This window comes from Ursus maritimus, unplaced genomic scaffold, assembly GCF_017311325.1.
Source record: "Ursus maritimus isolate PB19 unplaced genomic scaffold, ASM1731132v1 scaffold_1, whole genome shotgun sequence".
Classification (NCBI taxonomy): Eukaryota; Metazoa; Chordata; class Mammalia; order Carnivora; family Ursidae; genus Ursus; species Ursus maritimus.
The window spans coordinates 44,696,416-44,723,800 of NW_024423343.1; the positions used below are offsets into that span (position 1 = coordinate 44,696,416).

A 27,385-nucleotide genomic window follows, 5' to 3' on the forward strand; every position below is an offset into this window, starting at 1 on the left:
AAAAAAAAAAAAAAAAAAAAAAACTACTGGGTAATTCTAGCAAATAGCACCAGTTTGAACAAAAATGTAACAAAACAAAAATTCTTCATATTCCACTGATCCATGCTTTAAAATTTCCAGTGTTCCCTGTGAAACATTCACAGTCAATTAAAAAGCAACCCTTTATGCCATAAGAGATATGGGAAAAATAATGTCCTGTCATAATGAGTGAGATGAGACAGCAAAAACAAATAAACTGACACTGCCTTAACAAAACAATAAAAACAGAACAACCTTGCAATGGCAGAAAAGACAGAGACAGAGGCAAACCACAAAATACACTCTTAACTATGGACAACAAACTGATGGTTACCAGCCAGAGAGAGGGTTGGTGGGGGGATGGGTTAAATAGGTGATGGGGACTGAGGAGTGCACTTGTGATGAGCGCCAGGTGTTGTATGAAGTGTTGAATTAGTATATTGTACGCCTGAAACTAATATTACACAGTATGTTAACCAACTGGAATTTAAATTAAAACTTAAAAAAAAAAAAAACCATAAAACAACATTGCATTTGTATAACACTACATGCAATCTGATTGCATGGATTCTCACTGTCCTGGTTTTACAATGGAGTTTAACTGTTAAGGATCTTGAAGTTTCCTGATGTAGACAAAGACTATTTTTCAAGCACCCAAAACTTTCTCAAAAACAGAAATTATATTTTTTCAAAAGCCCAATCTTCGCCATTGTGATCTGGCATTTACTTAAGAATGAATAAAGCCTACCAGACTTTAAAAACAAATGTTCAAATATATTTACCCAACTATCTCTGATTAAATGCAGTAAGTGTTTTGTGTGCTTTTTTATTCACTTTTCAATTGAATACGGTATATTCAAGTGCTTGCTATCCTGTGGCTTGTCTTCATAAAGGGCAAATCCTGTCTCTGAATTATCACTGCCAGGCTCCCTTCTCAGGATGTAGGACACAAAGCCCACCAATTGATGTAGGTGAACTAAAGCTGCGACTGATGCCAATTTTCTGATTGTCAGTCCATCCCTTCCATCACAAGACTAAAAAGTGCAAGATTGTTAAGAACTGAAAGGATATACCAATTGAGTCCTGAGAGTGTCTAGCCTTGTGATTTGTTGTAATCAATCTAAGACTAGGCTACTGTCCTTGTACTTATTCAGTCACCTTAGTTAACCTCCGGTTGGCATTTTTTTAAAAAACAGCCTACTTGATGTACAATTTAAATACCACAGAGTTCACTCATATTAAAACATGCCAGTCAATGTTTTCTAGAATACTTACAAAGTTGCACAAACATTATCATAATCTAATTGTAGAACATTTTCATCACCCGAAAAGGAGGACTCTTATTACCCCCACCCAAAGGAAAAACAGAAGGAGAGAAAGAGAGGGAAAGGAGAAGGAGGAGGAGAAGGGAAGGATGAAGGGAAGAAAGCTGCACAGGAAGAGTTTCATCTTAAAGAAGAAAACAGTGCTTGCAAAACAAAACAAAACAAAATGCTGGAAAGATACATGCAATACAAATTTTATTTATTTAGTTATTTGAGAGAGAGAGAGAGATAGTGAGCGCATGCAGGAGGAAGGGCAAAGGTAGAGGGAGAGAATCCCAAGCAGACCCTATGCTGAGCATGAATCCCACACAGGGCTCAACCTCACAATGCGGAGGTGATAACCTGAGCTGAAATCAAGAGTCGGTTGCCTGACGGAGCCACCGAGGCTCCCCTGCAAACAAATTTTAAAGTATATTTCCCACATTATTCTAAATGATTATACTCTCCTTCCTTTTTCATTATTAACTATTATTAGTTATTAACTAGTTACAGAATGGATAAAAGATTCCTTAAAAGGGGGGGGGGTCTGTAAATCAAAAATGTTCCTGTAACAGCACTGGGGCATCTTGGTTTAGTTTTCTCACTCTGCAAAACCACAGTAATGACTTTTAACTGAGAGGGGTTAGTCTCTTGTGAAAGAAGAGCTGGACTGGCAATCAGAAAGCTGAAATCGCCTGCCACTTTAATTCACCCATATGCATCGCCATCTCTTCTAAGGGCCTGTTCCACATTCTTCCACTCTTGCCTTCTCCAAATGCACACACCTTCTTCTCTGATTTGTCCTAAACTGACAAAGGATTTGGACAGATGTCAACATTTCATCCAAACGTCTCTTTGAAATTTGCTAGGACAGCAGCGTAAGTGTCACATTCTACAAATTATCATGGGACTCTTCAAAAAAGCCAACTCTCAGGAATTATTAAACTTTTCAGTATCTGGACTACATTTCACAGGCAGATATCCATCTATCTATCTATCTATCTATCTATCTATCTATCTATCTATCTATCGTCTTCTGAGATAAAGTTGCTTTATTACTTAGATGCAATAGATTTTATGAAACATCATTCTAGCTAGCCCTGAGATAGAGAAACCTTAGTAGCCTCCACGCTAGAGTCTTAAAAAAAAAAAAAAAAAGTCCCCCAAATGTGCCCTGTACTCTTGATTTCCTTAGATTTACTGTTTATTCTATCAAAGGCTCCAGAGGACTACATGGAGAAAATTCTCAGGATCATATTCACCTACAGCAAGGAATTTTAGGTACTTGTAAAGTAATTCTGGGACTGCAAAATGAAACAAGGGAAGTTTGTCTAAGTTCTTAAGTACTGTTAAAAGTCATCCTTAAACATTGTAATTGAACATCTGAAGACTTATCCCACCTGGTAACATATTTACTCTGGATACAGTATTATCCCATAAAACCAAAAATTATAGTTTGTTACAAAGGAGTTGAAGGAGGCCCTAAGACACCACCCATTCACTGTTAATCCTGTTCATAATTATAAAAACAGTCATGCAAATTAATTCCACTTAAGAAATTATAAATTACTCTAATTATATAAAGTTTGTTTTTTTGAAAAGACCAGAACTATTGCTGTCATTGTGTGATTAAAAAATTTACAGATATTCAATAACACAGAAATCGAAATCACCTTCCTCTCACAAATATTATTTTAGAATAGAACAAAATTAGAAGTCCCTGACATATTATAAAAACTCCCTTTAATGATTAATAGTGTTGAGTTCTCAGAGGAATTGCCAAGCTACTGACATATTTAGCCTTTCAAACTTCAGCATTCTTTTGAACGCTCTGGGAGGGCAAGCATCTTATCTTTCAAATCCTTCACGTAGTTCTTGCTAAATTGAGCTCTAAAAAACACACAAATTATTATTTTTCCATTGAAGACTGCTGAAGTGTCATAATTTAGAATAAGTGCCTACTGGCTAGAGTCATATTAATAAGTCATAAAAGTGATTTGTCTAATGGTGACATAGCCGCAGTCAATATTTCAATTAAAAATATACATTCATGCAGCTTCTCTGCAAAGGAAATAACAAAGATTTTAGTAGATGTAACAAAAGCTGGTCACCAACCAGAAGCATATAAAAATCAATGAATAACTCGGTCTTCTTAGAAAACAACACTAACACACTGTTTATATAATGTATATAATGCATTAAAATAAATTTCATGTTTTATAAGCAAATTGAAATGGGAACATCTCTCAACAAATACAATAACCCATTTGTATAAACCACTGACCCCTCCCAGAGTTATTTTAACACTTAGTCATAATTAGTGCATATGGTGAAGGTATAGATTTTTAAATTATGCATTTCTTTTATTTAGAGATAATGTCAGAGAATTTCAAAGTCCAAAACATACATAAGAGGGATAAACTTGTTTCTCTCAAAAAATAACCTACTTTAAAAGTAGTAACAAGGTTTCTTTCTTTCCTTCTTTTTTAAGTAGGCTTCATGCCTAGCATGGAGCCCAACATGGGGCTTGAACTCAAGACCCTGAGATCAAGACCTGAGCTGAGATCAGGACCTGATGTTTAACAGACTGAGTCACTCGGGTGCCCCAAGGTATCTTTCATTCAGTTCCTTATTTAAACAATATTTACTAGGGTGCCTGGGAGGCTCAGTTAAGTGTCCGTCTCTTGCTTTCAGCTGAGATCATGACCCTAGATTATGACCTTAGGGTCATGATCTCAGGGTTGTGAGATCAAGTCCAGAGAAGGGCTCCACGCTCAGAAGAGAGTCTGCTTCTCTCTGTCTCCTTCTGCACCCCCCCTCACGCTCTCTCTCTAAAATAAATAAATCTTAGAAAAATATATTTACTGAAAATTTATACTGCAGATGATATTATACAGTATGAGTGAACAAGACAGAAGTAACTTGTGCCCTGATGTTGCTTACACACTGTCAGGAAAGACAGATATTGGGGAAAATATAACTGTACTTATAATGAGAAATTTTTTTTGAAGATTTTATTTATTTGAGAGAGAGAGAGCATGAGCAGGGGGAGGAGAGGGAGAAAGAGAGACTCCCCACTGCGCAGGGAACCCAATGTGGGGCTTGATCGCAGGTCGCTGGGATCATGACCTGAGCTGAAGGCAGCCACTTAACCCACTGAGCCACCCAAGCACCTCTAGAAGGAGAAACTTTTAAAAAGAGTGCTATGGTGGCATGTTGTAAGAGAACCTTAACTAGTGTAAAAAAGGGGGGACCTTTTCTAAGGAAATAATGTTTAAGCTACAACTTGAAAAATACAGGCAGTTTACCGAGAAGAAGAAACATGGTGCATAAAGACTTGAAGGTATGAGTACATGGCATTTGAAGAACTGAAAATAGACCAGTAAGAATGAAAAGTAGAGAAAAACAGAAGGAGGGACAATAGATACAACTGAAGAAGAGATGAGAGCATGAAGAAACCTATTGGGCAAGGTAAGCCTTGCAATGGAGAGCAACTAAAATTGGCTGGGACACAGTAAATCTGCATGTAAACTGATGTATTAATATATGCATAGTTTTGAGGTGGATACTAGAAAAAGAGTTAAAAAGCTGTTACTGCATATAGTGCAGGCAAAAGACAATGATAGGGAAATAAAGCTTGTCTCTGAGAATGAAGGGAAGTGAATACATTATATTTAAAAGGTTTAATGGACAAAATTTGATGTCTGAAAGTAAGGGGGTGGGAAGGCAGGCAAAATAATAGCAGAATTATGGTTTTAGCAGCAGTGTGACGCCCACGTGGATCTGGAAGAATGGAGAGAGTTCTAGGAAACAAATATAGGTCTTCCAACAAAGAAGAGATGCCTTACCTGACTTGATATAGTTTGAGACTATTAAATCAAAGTTACTGTTCAAGGAGCCCAAGCCTTTCCTAAAAACTGACAGATGATTGGAAACCTATCCAAAGATTTCAAATGAAGGGTGAAAGAAGCAATGCTTTTAAATTTAAATGTAGAACTGTATTAATCATCAGTAAAAACAGGGAACTGTTATAAAATATTATTAAAGATGAAAAGGAATAATGTAATGTTTAATTAGGTTTTGCCAAATCATCATTTTCTTATAAAACTTACATAAACCCTGTTCCAACAATACAGAATCAATGCAGAGGAAAGATAAATTATAATCAAGGTGAACTCTAAAAGGCACTAAAAAGCAGATATATCTGCTCAAATTTAGTAGACATCCTTAATTTTAAGTGTTCTGGCAACATGAGATGACCAACCCACAATGAGCAGGAATGGTGACGTGTGAAACTCTGAGGCATACAGGAAGATGAGTAAGCATCTGAAGTAATGGATGGAGTTGACCACCAACCCAGACAGAGAAGATGGCCTAGCTGCCCTTTCTGCAGGTGGAAGTGAGAAGGTACTGATTGTTAAACCCACAGCACAGTTAGAGGAGGATGCTTCCAAACATTGTCCAAGGACACCTCTGTGGGTCTTGTCCTGAATACATTCTTCTGTACTTGAATGGGAATTTCAAGCTATAAGATGGCAGCAGCACTGCCTGAAAGCCAACAATTTCTACAGGTCGTTCAGATTTTCCTGAGAACAGTAATTGCACAGTTACTTCATGATTTCATTTCATTTTCCACTATGATTTTATTTTTAAAATATTTTTTTGCATATTTAGCCACCACTGCCTGGGTGGCTCAGTCTGTTAACTGTCCAACTCTTCATTTCGGCTCAGGTTGTGATCCCATGCATTGTTAAGATCGAACCCCATTTTGGGCTCCGCGCTCAGTGTGGAGTCGGCTTGAGATTCTCTCTCTCCCTCTGCTTCGGCCCCTCTATCCACATGTGCTCTCTCTCCCTCTTTTGTAATAAATAAATAGAATCTTTTTTAAAAAAATGCAAAAAACTGACCTCGAAGGTTCTATTTTAAAGAAGCTCCTTAATTCTAGGTCATGGAAACTGAGGAGGAAGAGGCAGTAAATAAATGCCCTCACACTGGAAAGAAGCCCCAGAGAGGCACTGGGTTTTCTCTATTTTGTTTCCTACTGAACTCACAGTCCCTCAGAACTCACATTGCCAGGCACATGGTGGTTGCTCAGTGTTTGCAGAATGGAGGAGCGAACCAACAAATGGACGTAATCTCAGAGCAGGACTAGGCGGCACAGGTGCACAGGGAAACCAGCAATGCCCGCCACTCGTCGGACCCGCCGAGGGAGGCTGGAATAACACATCTACAGTCTACTTAAGGGCTTGAAGCAGGAGAATCAAGGCCAAGTGTAAGAAGCCAGATCATCAACTGCATTCTTAGGCATCTCATATTACTCCTGAAAATACCAGCCATATGCATTATTAATAATGTTTATGAAGAAGTACTGTGAAAAAATGAATACATGGCAAAAATGACCAACATTAAGTCAGAAGTCCCTGAGGTGAACACTGTCTTCAGTGCTACGTTTGCTGAATGCCTGGGAGCAAGCCACTGAATTATTCTGGACCTCAGTTTCTTCATCTGCACAATGAGAAGAATGATTAAGTTTCTTATATAGTGAGTTATTTTTAAGAAGAAAATGAGTTACTGGATACAACACACGAAAGCACCAATTACACCAGTACCAGTGACACAGCAGGCACGAAGTAAGTGAAGTTTTAAAATCCATGTTAAGTAACGCATATCATACCAATCCATCATACCTGCTTGCCGCTGAAGCAGCTTGATTCTGTACTGCCAAAAACACGGATGAACTAACAATTCTGCAAACTGGAAAGAATAAAGGAATCCAAAAGATTGTGTTTCCTCAGTATCGTAGAGGGGAAAAAACTGCCTAACACCTCCTCAACACAGACTTAAAGGGTTTGTTTGCAATGAAATACTAAGCGTCTGACCAGTTGGGAAGAATATGTTAAATAGCCAAATAACACTGTATCTAGGTTTGGCACCTGAAAGAAACAAGTCAGTGTCAAAAAAAAACGAAGAATCTATAATTCAATCTTGGAATGATATCAGTGCTACTATTTGGAAACTTTGAAAGCTCAGGAGGTAGAAAAAGTCATTATGCCCTACTACATAGACAGACACACGCATACAGCTCTCTATTTCCATAATAAATATCTGGTCCTTATAAAAGCTACTTTTTAAACTGGATTCAGTTTATTTCTGAAATGAGGAATGGGCTATAAATAAAAAGGTACATTCTTTACTCCTTAGCATTCAAACACTTTTTTAACCCACATTTGAGATATACTTGACAAGTAACATAATTTTAAGGTATATACAAATTCTTTACTTTTTTTATCAGAGCTTATTTTCTTCAAAATTGTTTACATTATCTCTCAGAAGTGAGAATAAATTGGGATGCACTCAAGTTCTATACAGGCAAAAACCTTTCCTCCCTGCTATTAACACTTACCAGATAATAACTTACTAAAACTTTGGTTATTACACCGTTTGACATTTCAACCTTTCCTACAATTTTACCATTGAAATATTTGGCCACGTTATAATATAAAAATTAAACATAGTAATTTTGGAAAGAATCACACAAAATAAAATACAGAAAAGCATTCTCAAAAAGTAACTCGTTTTGTTTTAAAACTATATAATGACCTTTGTTCTCCATCTTCATTCCTGATCATGAACATTGTATCTCACGTTTTAAATATACAGTAGAATTTTAGGTTGAAATAGTTCTCATTTATGTTTTGGCCTAATTGAAATGTTAAAGGACTATGATCAAGGTTTTTCATTCACTTGATTTCTGCTTGACTTTCCTCCGTTCAAGCAGTATTTCTCCCACCCCTCTGCTGTTTTGTATTAATCGCACTCTGCTTACCGTACTGTGAGGTCAGTGCTACAGTCCGTCTTCAGTGAGAGTGGGGGGATGGTGCCCCACATTGAGGAAAAGGCAGCTCTGACAGCTGAGTTCCCCCATGCTCATCTGCTCATCACCTGACCACTTCACGGGTTTTCTCCAATTCGCACTCACATCCTCACTGTCTGGGCCACAGGAGATACCAGGGGGTCTGCATGTGTGAATACCTGATGGGTCCTCTGTTATATCCCAACAAAGCAACCAGTTACTTATCCCTGGACTCTTGGCTTCTGCAAGAATCTGGAACCTGCCATTTCTGAGGATGGAGCATTTCTGGTGTCACACCCACCTCGGGTCAGCAGTCCTCCATTGTGCAGAGCTTGAGCTGCTGTTTTCAAATCTGATATATCGAATCTGACACTGTATCCTCTTCTAAATTTCTCATACTTTTTGGCTTACTGAGGGTTCTCTGACTATTTTCCAGCATAGTTCTGAACTGAATTATATATATTCATTTTCTGTTCTATTCAGGAATTTGAGGTTGTAAGTGGGATATTACTATGCGTGCTTGGTTTATCATAGGAATACGAAATCTATAATTTTCTCCTCAAAATATAATTTAATGTCAAGCATAGGTTTAAATGATAAAAGGGGGTATCAAAAGCTCTTTTAACAATCTCATCACCCTGAAAACTTACCATTGCCATTTGCATTAGTGTCAACTTAGGGCAAAAACTATCTCAAAATGCTATTTTCATACTTTCTAATTAAACAAAATAATAGGTCTATTTGGGAATCTTTTTATAATGATACATACTAGAAAACATGTAAATAAAACCATAAAACTGAGTATTAGGTAGAAGAATAGAGTTAAGGGATTTGAAATGAATGAATTATAAGGAGGGTGGGAGATATAAAAGTGTGGGAGAAGATGAAATATGTACCATGTCTAGCACAGAGCTGAATGTCAGACTGTCTCACAAGATAACAAGGGAATACTGACTAGGTGGTTTGATATTTTTGGATTATCTCTTACGTTAATACATGTCTTTTTCTTGAGTAGAGTAGAGTGGGTAAAACAAGATTCTACTTGGGTTGTAATCCCATCTTTGACCTTGGGCGAGTTTACTTTATATCTTTGTGCCTAAGCTTTCCAATCTGCACACTGAGTTCTTTACCTAAAAATTGCCGTATGAGGATTAAATGTGTTCAGTTGTATAGACAGCTTATAATAGTGCCTGACACAGACTATATAATATCTACGTGTTCCCCTTTATTATTAGTATTAATGTTGCTAAGAATCCTGTGGCAGATTTTTGATAACTCAGGAGTTTAGAAAACTCCACTTAAGAAGGAGGGGGAAAAGGCCTATAAATTCCAAGCAGACATGCTGTCTAGTAGAATTCCAGGCCTATACTATTAACTGAGTCAAATTTTTCATAGGACATATCATCTAAAATATTCTTGGGATAATCTAACTAAATAATATAAAAGATATTAACTTGCTTTGAAAAAGTCAAAATCCCACTGAAATGAATAAAACGTAGTTTATATCCCTTTTCCATTATAATTATTGTTATATTTTCTTATAAAATAATTAACCAAGAAACTTACAAACTCAGATAATAGTATATCTGTATCTATATACAAGAATAGATATAGTATATCTATTATCTATATACAAGATAATAGTTTATCTATTATGAAGTATATTCAGAACTATTTTTATTTTTTTGTTGTTTTTTTTAATTTATTTTTTTATTATTAACATATAATGTATTATTTGTTTCAGGGGTACAGGTCCGTGATTCATCAGTCTTACACAATACACAGCGCTCTCCACAACACATACCCCCCAATGTCCATCACCCAGACACCCCATTTCTCCCACCCCCCTCCACTCCAGCAACCCTCAATTTGTTTCCTGAGATTAAGAGTCTCTTATGGTTTGTCTCCCTCTCTGGTTTAGTCTCGTTTCATTTTTCCCTCTCTTCCCCTATGATCCTCTGCCTTGTTTCTCAAATTCCACATACCAGTGAGATCATAGGAAATTGTCTTTCTCTGATTGACTTACTTCGCTTCACAACTATTTTTAAAGAAAGAGGGTCTGCTTAATTTCTAGTCATTAACAAGTCAAAGTGTAATTGAATTTTGAACAGTCCTTAAAGAGCAAAATTTTTCTATTTCATCCCAGGTTAGAATTAGCAAATAATTGTATTGATGAGTCAAGGCAAACAATGCTATTTAAGCAATTATCAAAATTTGAAAGAAAAGAACACTTCCCACGTAAATGTCAAAATAATTTTCCTTTTTGCAGGTACTAGCCAGCATTCAGCCTTTTATTAAAATTATTATACGACATTAATTACCCTGTCTTCTCTCTTGGTAACTCCAAAAAAGTAAATAGCCTAAAGATGGCTTGAGAGTTTTAATTGCATCTTCATATCATCCAGGGTGTGTTAATGGAATAGTTGTTTAATATTCTGAAACTGGGTGGGGAAAAAAAAGAACATGCAAATATGTTCCATTCTCACAGCACGACCTTCGGATATAATAAAGTGGATTTAATATTAAAGCTCTAACTTTGCATTCCAGAAATCTAAATACCACTTCACTCTTAGAGAAATTAGTAAAATCTGCACAGAAATGTTGTCTAATCACCTTACATAAGGTAACCTGACAACTTACATAAAAGGATCTATTTCTATGTTTTATTAAATTGCTCTTCACTCATATGGTTTTCAAAATCAAGTGAAAAATGTTCTCAATGTGCATTTTTTGTCTACTTTTTGTTCAAAAGTAGTAATTTCTCCCCCAATTTATCAAATGGCTACTTAACCAAGCTGAGTATATAGAATCCATATCCCCATATATATTTCAAGGTATTTTATGGAATACCTGGTTCAGGTAGTATAATGCTTTACTCACTCACCACTCTTTTTCCTCCTAAGTCAAAAGATACCCAATCCTTAAAATCAATTACTTATTTTTAGAAATACTATCCTATAAAAATTATATTTCGGGTATATTTTATGTGCTAAAATTTACCTAAAAAACAGATTTTTTTCCTGATTATAAAAGCAGTATATGTTCATTAAGCACACTATGTGTTAAAAATAAGTTTAAAATTAAAAAAAAATTAAAGTCACCCAGAAAGAGCCACTGCTAACACTGAAACCCATCTGCTTTGAGTACTTCATATTAAAGATAGCCAGAGACATAGTGTTGAGATCTTACTATAGATACAGCTGTGTGTCCCAATTTTGTCCTTTTCATTTTGTTCTGTTTGCATTTTATAATGGTTTTTCCCTATGCCATTAAATATCCTTTTTTTAATGGAAGTATAACTCAATACTATATTACTTTCAGATGTACAACATAGTGATTTGACATTTATACACATTATGAAAAGCTCAGCATGATAATAAGCATAGTTACCATCTGTCACCATACAAAGTTATTATAGTACTATTGACTATATTCCCCATTCTGTCCTTATATCCTTGTGATTTGAAGTTTGTGCTTCTTAATCCCCTTCACTTATTTTGCCCATGACCCATATTCCGCTCCCCTCTAGCAACCACCAGTTTGTTCTCTGTGTTTATGCATCTGTTTCTGTTTTATTTGTTCATTTGTTTTGCTTTTAAGATTCCACATACAAGTGAAATCATAAGGTATTTGTCTTTCTCTGTCTTATTTCACTTAACACAATGCTCTCCAGGTCCATCCATGTTGCCACAAATACCAAATAAATATTATTTCTAAATATCATTCTGCCACAAATACCAAATAAATATTATATCTAAATATCATTCACTCTGCATAATATTCTTCAGTTGGATATAGTAATAATATAAAAAATTCTTTTCAGATATACTCAACAATTTCAGGTACCATTTATATGCTCCTATTTCCTTACTCAACAGCACCTGTCCCATATAGAAAATTGCTTCTTGAACATTCTCATTTAGAAGCACCACAGCAATCAAAAGTGAAAATATACAAACTGAATCCACTATTTTGTTCCCAAGTCTCTGTCTCTGTGTCCATCCATCTCTGTCCCCCTGTCTCTCTCTCTCTCTCTCTCTCTCTCTCATTTCCAATCTCAGCACCTACAACCATCATCCATAGTCTCAGAAGCTAACACCCTGGGCCATCATAGTTGATTCCTCTTATCATCCTTTGTCTATAACTCACAAGAAATCAATCCCACTTCTCAACATACCAGAATTACATTTATTTTCCTTCATTTCCACCAGCATCTCCTTCACCAAGCCTCTGGTATTTCAAACCGAGATTACTGCAGCTGCCTACCTAGCTTTTCTTTCTTCAGCACTGCTCAAACATTTCTCATCTCTACACTGTACCCCAAAGAGTGTCCGTGTAACAGAAACCTCACGTGGCCGTTCACCTGCTTCATTCCCTCTGGTGGTACCCCACTAACATTCAGGATAATGTCAGAGTCCCTACATGCTCCCTTTCCAAGTGTCTCATTAACCTCCTCACCATCGTCTCTCCTCTCCACACCTCCTCCAGCCCTGAGTAGTTTTTGCTCCAGCTGTACTGAACTGCCTTCAGTTCCCCTGATGAACTATGCTTCTTCATAAACATTTGCAGGGCCCACCAAACACCCCCATCCTTGAGACTCAACATCCAGCCTTAGTTGAGACATTGTTATTTCCTTTAAGTAGCCCTGTCCAGCATACCCCAAGTATAGATAGGCTCAGGGACTCTGCCAGGAACAGCACCCTGTGCCTTCCGATACTGGGTAAAATAGCATGTCTACAAAATTCATGTTCATGCTGAACTTCAGCATTGACCTTATTTGGAAATAGGATCTTTACAGGTGTAATCAGAGATAAAATCATTCTGGATTTAGGATGGACCCTAAATCCAATGACTGGTACATTTATAAGAAGAGGAGAGGAGCGGACCCACCTAGAGACACACAGCGAGGAAGGCCATGTGAAGAAGATGGAGCTAGAATTTATTTATGCTGCCACGAGTCCAGGAACACCAGGGGCCATCAGAAGCTAGAAGAAACAAAGAAGGATCCTCCTCGAGATTCTTTGGAGGGAACGTGACCCTACTGACACCTTGATCTCAGACTTCTAGTCTCTAGAATTTTTGTTGTTTTAAGCTGCCCAGTTCGTGGTTCTTTGTTACAGTAGCCCCAGGAAACTCACCCACCTCTTATCTTAAAATTACTGCAATACATGAATCGTTGTATTTTAATTCTCTCCAGACCCTAAACTCGATGCAAAGCAAGGACTAATTCTTCCACAGTTTCATGTTCACTGCTAAGTACAGCAACTGACATATGACAAGCAACTAATAAACATATGCATGAAAGAAAGAATAAATAAATTTCTCGTAATAGTAGATATCTACTGAAACCTGAGTAACACTATTCTTTAATCTATGTTAATTTTCCTTGCAAAATCTTTATTATTTGAGGTATTATTGCCATTGGAGTTTGCTGGCTTTCAAATGGCAGCTCTGAAGAAGGGTTTTAGCAAACATCTATTGCCTTTACTGCCCCATATCTATTCCCCATCCTGGTCTCAAAACTTTGAAGCTCCTTTTGGGAACCCATCCTCTCCATGAGTACACAGTCTCCAAAGAATTGTTAATCAAGTGCCCTCCTTGCTGGCAGAGGGCAAATAATTCAAACTCAGCCATGCAGACTCCCTTTGTGAATGTGGGAGGAACAGCACTGCAACACACGATTGGTCCAGATTTCGCTGCATGGCAGTCCCCTTGGGTCTCCCCCCACCTCCTGCTTTCTAGGCCCCCTGGAGCAGTCGTGACTCCTCTCTTTGCTGAAAACTGCTTTGGCTGATTACCTCCTGATTCTCCGAACTAACTCCTATCCTTTCAGCAGACCGCCTTTTTTGTTTAAAGTACCCAGAACTAGTTTTCTGTTACTTGCCATCTAAGAACAGTAATTGCCAGAGAGAGACTCTTCAAATGCAGATGTGATTACTACGAAGTACAGATTGCTTGGATGAATAGCTGTTCTTTCACGGATGGTCACCTGATCAAAAAGGTTCCAGTCTAGATTGCGGAGCCACCTCACTGACTTAACCGTGCAATTTATAATTCGTGATTTGCCAATTTCCTTCTCTGGGATAGCCATTTCCACTTCTTCAAGCTTTGCTCATATTAATATAAAGCCTATTCTTCTCCCTCACTTATTTCTATCTTTATGTATAAAAATTATCCTTTTAAAATTTTTTATTTTTCACTGAACTAGATTTTCTCAATGTAAATCATGCTCTAAAAAGCAAATTAAGGGGGGCCTGGGTGGCACAGCGGTTAAGCATCTGCCTTCGGCTCAGGGCGTGATCCCAGCGTTATGGGATCAAGCCCCATATCAGGCTCCTCCACTATGAGCCTGCTTCTTCCTCTTCCACTCCCCCTGCTTGTGTTCCCTCTCTCGCTGGCTGTCTCTATCTCTGTCGAATAAATAAATAAAACTTTAAAAATAAATAAAAAATAAAAAGCAAATTAAAACATTTTATAAAAAATACTAACCCCTAAACAAGTAAAGGCTTTGGTGTAATATATGATGCCCTTAAAACAGGAATTATTAGTTTACATTAAAAGGCCCATAGTTCACCACTTTGTAACATAGAGACCAACGTATCTGATAAACAACCACTTTGCTAGGTTTCACTATTTCATTCAAATAGCAATTAATTTATAAAGAGGTCATTCATTATAATTACGTATTACATAAATGTACAGAACATTTCTTCCAATTAAGTATTACATAAATGTACAGAACATTTCTTCCTTTAAATCTCTTCATTAAATGAAAACTAATGTTATTATATGGATAAAGATTAATGTGAACATCATTAATTATTAGAGAAGTATCACTTGCATATATAGATATACTGAACATAAATTTTAAATGTACAGCCAAAGGTCAGTGCCAGCAAAATGGTTTTCTTCAATTTCGTCAATGGCTTAAAGGTTATTTTCTTTTGTATTTGAGTTCTGATAAAGCAGAATACATCTCCTGAACAGGATTTGAATTAGCTCTCCACTGAAGGATCTCCCTAGAGACTCTCTTCAGACAAGAGTGCTTTAGTCTTATTACAACAGAAACGGGCAGAAGAAATTATACTTCTAGTTCTTTTCTGATACTTTCTTAACATTGCATTATATTTCTGTCATCTTTATTCTACTCCTCACTATCTTGAAACACTACATTCTATTTCTCACACTTTCTGCCTAATAGATTGTAATGTCCATGGGGATGTATCTCTTAATACGCCTAAAAGCTTAAAACCACATTATACTTACAGTTGAATCTAAGGTTCATTTATGATCTCAAAAACTAAACTTTCCCTTTCTGTCACACATTCTTGACTTTCTACTTCTGCAGATTTACTCTGAACAGGCATTTGCCCTCACTGACCCCTAAAGTTCCCAGTCTTGCGCATGATGAGTTCATCATTTTCTTTTCTTTCATTTGTTTCCATCTTAGGCTAATCTGTAAGGTTAGCCATTTTATTGGTATTAGGCTTCTTCTGTCTTCAACTCTTTCTTCTGTAACATTAGTGTACACAGATGAAAACCTATTCTGTCCTGGTCATGATACCACACATTCTGCTCATTGCAAAAACAAACACCTGTTTGATTACTGGAGGAAGAGAACCCCAGACAAAAGCAAGCAAAAATGAAAGAACACAATATATTTGGACAATTTTATATAATTTCATTGATCTACATTAAGGAATGATTAAAGATGAAGCTTGAATTTTATAAAGTTAAGATCCAGACCGCAAGGGTCTTCTATTTCCTGAGAATGTTACATAAAGGGAGCAGCATAAGCCGATTTGGGTTTTCAAAAGCCTCTTTGCAGGGAAAGGTTTGAAGGGGAAAAGCTCAGAAACAGTCTGACAGCTTAGCAGCTATTTGGCTAGTTTTGAAGAAATAATAGAAGCCGGTAATCAGTAGAAGAGAGATTACAAAGAGAGATAAGCAAGAAAATTTAAGGAATAGAATGAAAACGACTGGTTAACCAATTACAGGTTATGCGCATTGATAAAAAAGGAATTCAAGCTGACTCTAAGTTTCCCAATTTGACTATCCAAATGGCTAGTAATTCTAATCAGAGAGGTAGGATACTTTAAAGAATGGGAGATAGTGTAATCTGACCTGTTGAGTTGGGTCCATCTGCATAGATACACCAAACAAATGGAGGTATCTAGAAATCTGACGGAATAGGCAGCCTCTAAGATGGCTTCCAATAATCTCTGCCTCCTGATATTGGTGCCCTTTCACGATCCCCTGCCCTTGAATGTGGGCTGGACCTACAACTCACTTCTAAAGTACTGACTGCAGAAGTGGTGGTATCTTATTTTCCTTTGGCTGTCCTACCAAAGGACTTAAAACAACAGAAATTTATTCTGTCATTGTTGTGGAGGCCAGAACTGAAATCAAGGTGTCAGGAAGGCTACACTGCCTCTAAAGGCTCACAGGGAGATTTCGTTCCCTGCCTCTTCCAGTTTCTGGCAGCTCCAGATGGTCCCTGACTTGTGGTGGCATCACATGAGTCCTTGCCTCTGTCTTCACAGGATCCTCTCCTCCCATAAGGACACAAGTCACTGGAGTATTCGGGTTCACCTAGTTAATCCAGGATGTTTGCTCTCAAGATCCTGAGTTGAATTACCTGTTCAAAGACTCTTTCCAAATGTCATATTCACAAATACCACAGGGTAGGACTTGAACATATGTTTTTGGGGGCCATCACTCAATTCACTACACATGGAATGACACTTCCTACATTTGGTTGTAAAGGAATGCTGTTTCCATAGTCGTGCTCACTTCTGCGCCCTCTTGGATTGCTTGTCCCAGGGAAAACTAGCTTCCATAACCTGAGGCAGCCCTACCGAGAGAGGATCCCCATGGCTGAGTCTGGAAGTGGACTCTTCAGCCCCAGGTGAGCTCTGAAATTACTGTGCTCCAGCTGACAGCGTGACAGCAGCACCATGAGAGACCTGGAGTCAGAGGCACCAGCTAAACTGTGTCCAGAAACTATAAGATACTACATAAGCACTGTTCGAAGCTGCTAAGTGTTGAAGTGATTTACCATACAGCAGTAGAAAACGAATATGGAGCTCAAAAAGATGTCAAGGCTAGGTCAACAATAATTAAGACAAGCCATGGAAATGATTCACTTTAGCGTTTAAGAAATATTTATAGAGTATCCTCTATAAAACTAACATTGTGGTGGGTTTTATTTAGATCTAAGTTTCTATCTGTAATGATAAATGATGAGCCAATCCTCAAGAATCTGAGTCTCAGGGAATGATAGACAAGACACAATGCATGGTATGACCGAGGAATGTAAACTGGGTTAAGGTACATAGCACACAGAAGAAGGATCTGGTCCAGGTTCCAAAGGTCAGAAAAGACTTCCTGGAGAAGTTAAATTCTCAACTTCCACAAACTGACCTACCTATAACTATATATTATCAAAGTTCCCTTCATTTCAACAACGCAAAATTTAAGATACCTCTAAGTAGTAAGGACACTTTTCCTGTCCATTACACTAAGACTCCTATAATAAATTTATCTAAGCTTTTAGGGCAAGAACGTATATCCACTTCTGCTGCTGCTGAAAAGGCTAAAGCTAAATTATATATACAGTGGATATTAATCTTTACTTCATATTTCATGCTTTGCTTGGCGTAACTTGTTTTTACCCTTATTGTACTTTTACTTTCGTTTTAAGGAAACTCAAATCACTTTTAATAATAAATAAATGAATATATTCATTTATATATAAGGAGCTGCAATGAAAGCTATAAAGAAAACACAGTGAGAGGGGACAGGAAAATCCTCAGTGTTCAAAACCAAACCTACAATTTTAACCAACAAAAAAATCTCACTTTTGCTGTATTTTCCCCATTTTGTTAATTCCATCAACACACCCCTCTTGCCTAATGTAAAAGACCCTCCTAGCACTTACACCATGGTCTTGGTTTTTATTTACATTACTCTCACCCTAGATAAAATTTCCATTGCTTCTTGTTTGAATTCTTCCAGCATTTAGAAACATTGCTTCCTGGGTAACCTTGATCAGACTCGACGTTTCTAGGAAAACCCTACCAGTTGATAACCTAGTACCTGCATCTCAACATAATTAGCTACTGACTAGTCTGTCTAAAAATATGATTCAATTGGGGGCGCCTGGGTGGCTCAGTTGATTAAGCTTCTGCCTTCAGCTCAGGTCATGATCCCAGGGTCATGGGATTGAGCCCTGCAATAGGCTCCCTGCTCAGCGCAGAGTTTGCTTCTCCCTCTCCTCTTGTCCCCCTCTCCCCCTACTCATGGGCACACACATGCTCTCGCTCTCTCTCTCTCTTTAAAATAAATAAATAAAATATCTTTTAAAAAAATGTGATTCCATTGGTATGCTGTCACGGTGTATTATATTCTTTTGTTGGTCATGCATGTCTCATCCCCTACACTACAAGCTCCTCAGGAATGAAGATTGTCGTCATCTTTTTTTCTATGGTTCCTTAAATTTTTCAAGTACCTGGCAAACAGCAAGTATTTAACAAATGCTAATGAAAATCAAAGGAAAAGTCTACAAATTGTTCTCCCTTCTTTTGGGTTTGCTCTCCCTTCCTTAGTCTAACACACATATCACTTCTATATTAAGCATCTTAAAGGACTGCACGGACCATCTCATTCCCTTGCAATTGTTCCTTCAATGTATAAGAATGAAATATAAATGTCTAAGTATAGAAATCCAGATACAAAACATACTTCCCATCACCCTGCTATATATCTACCTTATCTTCCCTATTTCCTGAATACACCCCTTTCTTTCTCAGCTGTGCATCTTTGCTCCAACTTGGCCCTCCATTTAAATGTTCGCCCGTTCAAAGTTCTACCTACTCTAAAAAGCACAACTCAACTGGTTTCTCATTTGTGAAGTGTCCCTGGCACCTAGCACATTCTACTTTTACCTAAGGAACTGAAATATGCTTCTTATCTTGCCATATTTTATTGCAAATTAAAAGAGGTAAGAAAATACTTTTATATCTTCCTGTCCTTTATGTCTACCATCACCACCACCATCAACAATAATCAAATAATCATAATGCTTAGGCTTAGTACAATAATAAATTTTCACTAAATACTAGTTGAATAAAATATATTTATCATTTATAAATAATGTATTTTTAGACAGTATAGAAAGATGATGAATATATACACTTTTCTTTTACACTTAGTTATATAAGGGATATATTGGCTGAATATATGTGAGTAGAGAATACTACTTACAAGTAAATTTTAGAATATTAACTTAATTTTGAATTTTTCCTTCAACACAAACTAGGTTTTGTTTGGGAATTTCTTTGAATGACAACATTTTAAGTCATGGACCAACATTTTCAAAAATGGTAATGAAAACTGTAACTCATTACTACTTTCTGGAGGTAAATTCAGAAATAATAAAAAAGCCTTTGAAATATCATAGCCATTGAGCGACTGATGCTAATTTTAGTAACTACCAATGCAAAATGAGTGACGTACATACCAATCTATCTATAAAGATACTGTCTGAATAATAAACACAATCTAAAAAATATTTTAAAATCATTTGTTTATATTAACAAAGAAAAATATGAAACAATTCATATTCTCAGAACAAAAATAGATTTGTTACAAAAATAATAAAGAAATTCAACAAAGAATACATATCTCAACTTTGTTTAAAGGGGGAAATCAACAAACATTAAATGATATAGAATAAAATGATAACAGAACTTTTTGTTTTTATTTTTGCTTAAGTAGGCTCCAGCCCAACTGGGGGCTTGAACTCACGACCCTGAGATCAAGACCTGGGCTGATATCAAGAGTCAGACACTTAATCAACTGAGCCACACAGGCATCCCAGGAGGTCATTTTTTAGAAAAACAGGCTCATTTGTGATTTTAATTTTATTTTGCTTTTATGTATTTCACCATATTCTGCAATAAAACTATCTTAATATTTGGTACAAAATAAAAACATTGTTTATAGTTTCAAACCTTTTTGAAAATGGTGGTGTATAATATAAACAATCACTTATTCTTACCTGGACAGGCTCGAATACAGTTGAAAGAATATGCAGACGCTTGACTTTGAATGAATAGCTTCAATCATACAGTTGCCATCTGAGTTCTTCAATCACTTTCTCTCCTATGTATATCAGAGGGAATCACACGTAACTAAAAATTAAAATTGGACTGAGCAGAAGTAACCAATAATTACATTTATGTGTATTTTAATTCAGAGCTTATGGTACATAATCTAAAATTCTAAGTATGTTTCTTGTGAAAGTTCGAGAAGTTATCTAATAAAAAAACAGTGGTAAAGCGTGCAGTTTTTTTGAAAAGATAGATTAACAGATTGCTAGATAAGGTCAAATACCAAAATTGCTAGATAATAAGTTAAGTGTTTTAGCTCATGGATCTGTTACCATGCAAGCACAGTGATAGCTGGTTGACAATACACCCCTTCCCCCTGCGGGCTGCACAGCTAGCCCCAGCTATCTCCTTCAGTTATCAGCTAATTAAACCAACCAAGTGCATACTCTGTCCCTGTTAAGAAGATGAAACAGAATTTTAGAAAGCACTGACCTATTTTAACTTTCATTTCACTTCCACTGCTATGGAGAAGCGTTTAGGTAACTTATCCTTCTATTCATTCTCATGCTATATGAGAACAGACATAGTGGCTGATTAAGATTTTTACATTTTTTTATTCCAACAGACGAAAGGAGAAAGCTTTTCCAGATGCAACACAAATTATGCCTTCCCTTAATTTGGTCACTTCAAATGTACCTCTGATATAAATTTCAAATACTAGCAAAAATATTCACAGTATAGTATGTCTTCTTGCCAAAACAACTGTTTTTTCTGTTTTGTTTTGGCAAAAATACAAAAATGTATCTTACTCTTTTGTTCTGTTTCCCTCCATAACGTTGATACAGACCGTTGGTAAAGCCAGATCTCTATTTTTGACTTTCTCAAATTATAGACTAAAGACAGATCTTAAATATTTTCTTTCTGCCTCTCTGTATCGAAGCCAGCTGAATATTCTGAACACTACATTTTTCCCTCTCAGCCACAATTTTCTTTAGAAGTCTGTTTGCCTACTTGTTCATGCTATTCCTGTTCTAACAAAACTTTAGAAAGAAAAGAATGATCTTCGTTTAGGTGGCCCCAGAGGCAAACTCTTGAGGTAATAATTCAGGTAAATAAGTTTGTTTGGGAGATGCTAAAGGCAAGGGTTTGTAGACAGATCATCAACAACACCTACCACAACAGATTACTGTAAAATCTGGATTAAAATAGGAGCATGGTTTATTTTAAAGCCATATATGGGTATTTTATAATTTCAGGTAAAAAAGTTTATTTACCCAGTGATGCCATTATTTATTAAATCACATGGTACTCTCTTAGTGTTTACTGCATCTTAGGGTTTATATAGGATACAATTCATTTTCTCTTTCCTCAAAATGTAAAGGCTCCATTACCACATCCCTCCAGCTTTAGAAATCAAACATGACACAGCTAAAAGGTAACCGTGAAACTATGTCATGATTTCCAAAATGACTAACTAGATCATTTTTCTCTTTTGTGTTGGGGACAACTGAGAAAAGGGGAGAAAAAATTAGTTCTTTTTTAGCATTAAGGATAACTTTTCTATTTTGTGCAAATATTGGTCTTACGAAAATAAATAAGAAAGAAATAACCCAAGGTAACTTAAGTAACCAGATTATTCCAAAAAATCCCATTCCTAAATATTATAGGAAAGTAAATATTTTCCTTAAAGTAAATTAAAGCAGTTAACTCAATTTAACATCCGCAGTCTGTATTTCTATCTCAGATTGACTGAAATCCAGTCTTACTGAGGAAATGTTTTCAGCCTGGAATATTTTATGCAATGTGACAGAAGAGAGAAGAGCACTAAAATACCCACATCAAAAAACAAGAATGAACTAGTGCCTACTTCTATCTTTCTTCTTGTAAGAAAATGACATACACTCTTAAGTGGTTCTATTGTTCCATGTCTGATATGATTAAATTTCTGCACATAAAGAGCATTGGCAAATATTCTTGCAAAAAATGAGATATGCTTTGGGTTGTCTTTTTGAATATATTTTTATTTTAAAATATAAAATCTTGTTTCCAAGAATGATTCTTAAAATTTTATTATGAACACAGTATACTCAACTTCATCTTATTTTGCCACCATTTATTATATATTGACATGAAATTTGAAGATGTGTATGAAATTAAGTGAGGCCAATCATTTCTTTACCAGAACTTTGATTTTTCCCAACAGTATTAGTTTAAGAAACTAACATTATTAGCACTGCAATATGACTAGATGCTTCAATCTGTCAATGCAACATGGCATCTTTAAATATTTCATACACAGTAAAACCAACTAAAACAAACAAGCCAAGCTATGACATATTTCTACTTGTCATCAAATGAAATAGAAACCAGCATTATCATAATCTTAAAACTTTTTCAAAATCATTTTGCTCCTTATTTTTCTTTTTATAGCTAGCCCCAAAAATTGATTAGCAATGTCTCAAGCTAATTTACAAAATGTTGCAAAAAGAGTTTTCCTAGATATTCATCTTTTATTCCCTCTGGGTATCTAAATTCAAAATATACAAAATCAGATCCTTGGCCTGTGATTTTCCTTTTCCTTTTTTTTCCCTTTGTCCTGAGATTTTAATTAAGTACTACAATTTTCGTTCAAGCAGAAACCTGGCACTATTAATCCCTCACTTTCTTTACTTTCAATCCTTCACTTTCTTTAGTTTATCGTCATAAAGTTAAATCAGAATAAATTCAATTCCTCTTAATACAAAAGACCCCATTTTGTTTCTTCTCCCAGTTTATGTCCTCACCAACCCTTCAGCAGTCAGCCATGATCAGTCTAACAAGTAATCTGATCATATCACCCTCTGGACAAAGTCCAAATGTCTTAACATGCATTAGCGTATTAGTCCAAATGCCTTAGAATCTTTCCTTAATGATGTCTCCTCAAATGTTTTCACTCGAATGCCCCAGGAAAAGGGTATAAACTGTCATAGTGGCTTGGGGCAATAATTTCCTGTTCATTTTAGTCTTCTCACTGAGGCAGTGGCATATATATATGCATAACTATACTCCTATGCTCTAAGGAATGTAAAGTCGGAAAATTAATTTAGTTCATTAGACAAATATTCATTGAGCACATACTGAATACACAATTGTATCAGTCATTAGGGAGAAGAAAATAAGTCCATGTTCTCCTCTGCATTTGTCAACTGATAAGGACGATGTTAACAGCAAGGTCAAGCACTAAAGAAACGTAGAGAATGTTTAGGAAAATCCTGCTAAAAAAGATGGAATCTGTGAATCTTCAGTTTAGAAGTTATCCAACGAAGAAACTGGGAAAGGCCACAGGTGGCAGAAGGAACATCATAAGCAAAAGCACAGGAACAAGAAACAATGTGCCACCATCAAGGATAGGCAAGTGGTTAGGTATATGTGATTTGAAAAGAGAATGCTTAAGGAATTGTTTTATAAGAGATTTCAGCAGTAAGGTAAGGCCATAGCAGGAAGGCTTTTTTTTTTTTTTTTTTTAAGATTTTATTTATTCATTTGAGACAGAGACAGAGAGAGAGAGAGAACATGAGCAGGGGGAGAGGCAGAGGGAGAAGCAGACTCCCTGCTTGAGCTGGGAGCCGGACGTGGGGCTCCATCCCAGGACCTGGAGATCATGACCTGAGCCAAAGGCAGATATTTAACCATCTGAGCCACCCAGGTGCCCGCATATCAGAAAGGCTCTCGAACGCCATACTGTGAAATTTGGATTTTACCCTAAAGACTCCAGCAGTATGATAAAACAGGGAAGTGGTGCAGTAAGATATGTATTTTAGGAGGATCATGTGGCGAATGTGGCGAATGTGGCTCTCAGGAGGCCATGAAAGAGAGAAGGTGAGACAAGCAAACTGCTCCTTAGAAATCTATGTATATTTGTTAAACGGTAATACAAAATAGAAACAGACTCTAGACATTCATATTTGTAAGATGTAAACCTGGAATGGTGGTTGGAATTTAACTTCTGTAGGAATAGAGCAAGACCAAGACAACTCTGGCCCTGGGCTTTCCTATTCTCAGAGATGTCAGCCTGGACCAAGAATTCATATCATCTGTTGTCATTCCAAGTGCATTTTAAGTTCCCTTTCCTCAGCTCTCATTATGGAAAGAAATAAGTGACAGAGGATGACACATGACAAACTATTTCAGAATTAATAACAATTTTAAATTCCCCAATTTAAAAAACAAATTCAACCTAGTTCTTTCCTCTGCATTTGACATGAAACTTTTAGAGGTGCTTCAAAGCTGTCACCAGTAGGAAATTTTCCTAATTAGAAGAAGTAGGAGAACGATTATCACATCATTCACCCTTTCTGGTGAAATCAGTGAAAAACACAAGTCACTTTCTGTGTAACTTTTGGTTACTATATTTTTCAGCCTACCTAGGTTAAGGTAGGCTTGTGTTCTTTTTCAACATTAACTCTCCACAAACTCTGGTCTCTCAAATATTAAGAACCTTTTATGGAAAAAAACACAGCCCAGGCAATGAGGTGAATCCTAATGCTGACAACAGGTCGCAGGTTAAAAATTCATGACTTGAGTTAATGAATGATGTAGGACAGAGTGAAATTCATAGTAACGTAGAGAAACTTTTTCAATGCAATAGGCATTCGAAGAATAAAATAAATTTGACTAGGGAAAGGGATGTAAATCTTAGAAATGTTTGGAGGAATGAGTAAAATAGAAGAGCAAGAGAGCAACTGGAGAGAAAGCTATTCTCCTTCAGTCATCAGAAGTCTGGGATTTATTTACACTGTTTGAGCCAGGAAGGTGACATGCACATCCCCAACCGATCACTGGGAATGCGGAGTCACTGATTCACTCAGGCCAACCAGGGTGCATTCCTGGAGATACAAGTATAGTCAGTTCTCCCAAATCACACGGCTACTACACAGGATAAAGGTGCTCCCACCAAGGAAATCTAGCCTATTATAAACACAGTGGTAGGGAAATTAACAAATAAACACTAACTATATATCATATGAATTTAGAAAGAGAAATGAGATATTCCATACACAGCAGTAATCATTGTGCCTGGCACATAAAAATAGGACTTAGTAATTCACAATCATTTTATTACTTCTGCTGTAGTTCCATACTTTCATATTACAAAGAAAACTGCAATACATAGCTTTGTACAAATTATTGCTTTATTATGGCTTCCTAGAGGTGAAATTACTAGTTCAAAAAGTACTTGATCTTTCAGGTACTTTCATACATATCACCAAGTTATTTTCTAGAAAGATGTACCAACAAAGGCTTCCACCAATAGCAGATGATATTGCTAATTTCAACCATCCTGGCAAGCAACAATTTTTTTCTCAATCTTTTAACAATTTGGTTGTTCAAAAATTTATCTTTTTCTAAAATGTGTTATTTCTTTAACTGCAAGTGAGGTACAACTTTTATGTGTTTTAATTTATTAAATACTTTTTTTATAATTTTTATTTTCCTTTTGGTATACTGTTTTTATATTTTAATGAGGTTTTTTTGAGATTTTGATACAAATATATGCCTCAGGGCCTTCTTATTTCCTCTGCCTTCATTGTCTTCTCCCAGGTAAGTACATTCATCACTCAATTCCTTCATTTGATAAGGAAAGGCTGGTTTTCAGTTTCCCTGAATGTCAGTTATATATTTACCTACAAAATAATGTAAGTTGCTAGTCCTTACTTTAAAATCTTAGCTATGAGCTGATATGAAGGCTTTAAAGCAGCTAAATCATTATCAAAGGTGTCAAAGAATTTTATTTAATGGTTACATTTGTCTAATATATTTTATAAATTTAATTAGTTTTAATTTTTTTAATTAATCATCTTATTTAGTCCTAATACTAGGATTATTTCTAATACACTGAAAATAAGGATTTCAACACCATGTTCTTTAAAAATGGAACTTTTTCCAAATATTCTCCATATTTTAAGCTCCTTCCTTCTGTCCTTCCTTCCTTCCTCCCTCTTCCTTCTTACTTTCTCTTCACTCTTCTTTCCTTCTTTCATCTCAGAAAACAAAATCATGAGTCACTACTCTTCACTGTATTATTTTAATATATTAAAACATATTCAGGAGACTAAAAAAATATTTATAAAACACCAATGCTAAAAACCACCCTTAATTTTCAAAAAACTTTATTACTAAAAAAGTTGTAAAACTATATAAATATATTTCAGTGTTTGTGGAAATGAAGCACCTATTCAATAAAGGCTCTTATTAAGCATTTTTGTAAATAGCCACAAAACAGAGACTGTTCAAAATAAGGAAATCAAGAAACTGTGGTTGATTCCTTAATAAAAAATTGGGGCGGAAAACATTCATTTACTTGGGTTACATAAAGAGTCATTAGTTTAATTTTTCCAGTCCTGTGGAGTTTAATTTTATTCATGTTAATATCTATGAAGTATGTAATGTGTTTAAAGGCAAATTTCAGGGAGCTGTATGTAATTCAGTGTTCCAGTTCCCCACAATTATAGTGGGGGTTGGGGAGAAGTTTTATTCATCTTTGTGTCTACTCTAAATTAATCGCAATATCATAACAACTGGATATAATTAAATTATACAAACACTGCTCAATAAAATCTAGAAAACCTTCTGTATCAACATAATTCCCCACATAAAAAGTATATAAATGCATCTACTATTAATTAATTATTATCTTACAGACGAGGAAATAGTCTTTTGAGATGCTATCATCACAAGTATTTTATATGTTGACTGGGTATGTTTCAAGGCCTTTCTTTAGCAATCAAACATTTTCAGCATCAAGATTTTGCAATCATCCTTTATGCTGACCTACTACGAAATATTAGTGTGCCATTTTAACCTGCTGTTCTTTTGCTCGATGGTATTTTCACCTAACAGCACACATTTCTCTCTTCATTTAATTTAGTATATACAAACATTGTGCTTCCTGCCACCACTTCCCTGGAAAAACATACAAGCAAACAATATCACATTCTCAAAACTGCACCCTGGGTTTTCTTTGCAGACCTACACTCTCCCCTTCTTCCCGGTAGTTATGTTTGACTGAGTGAGGGTGTCTCTAGTGCTAGTTCCAAGACTGGCCAGTGAGAATACCA

The 27,385-nt window shown here is 36.2% G+C and overlaps 1 protein-coding gene across 1 annotated transcript in view; it reads right to left on the minus strand.

Moving 5' to 3' along the window:
* Positions 1–27,385, minus strand: part of GULP1 (GULP PTB domain containing engulfment adaptor 1) — a 253,239-nt gene that overhangs the window by 141,231 nt on the left and 84,623 nt on the right. Inside the window, exon 2 of the mRNA XM_008687243.2 lies at positions 20,237–20,340. The gene's annotated coding sequence lies outside the window, so the exon portion shown is untranslated. The remainder of the gene's footprint in view (positions 1–20,236; positions 20,341–27,385) is intronic.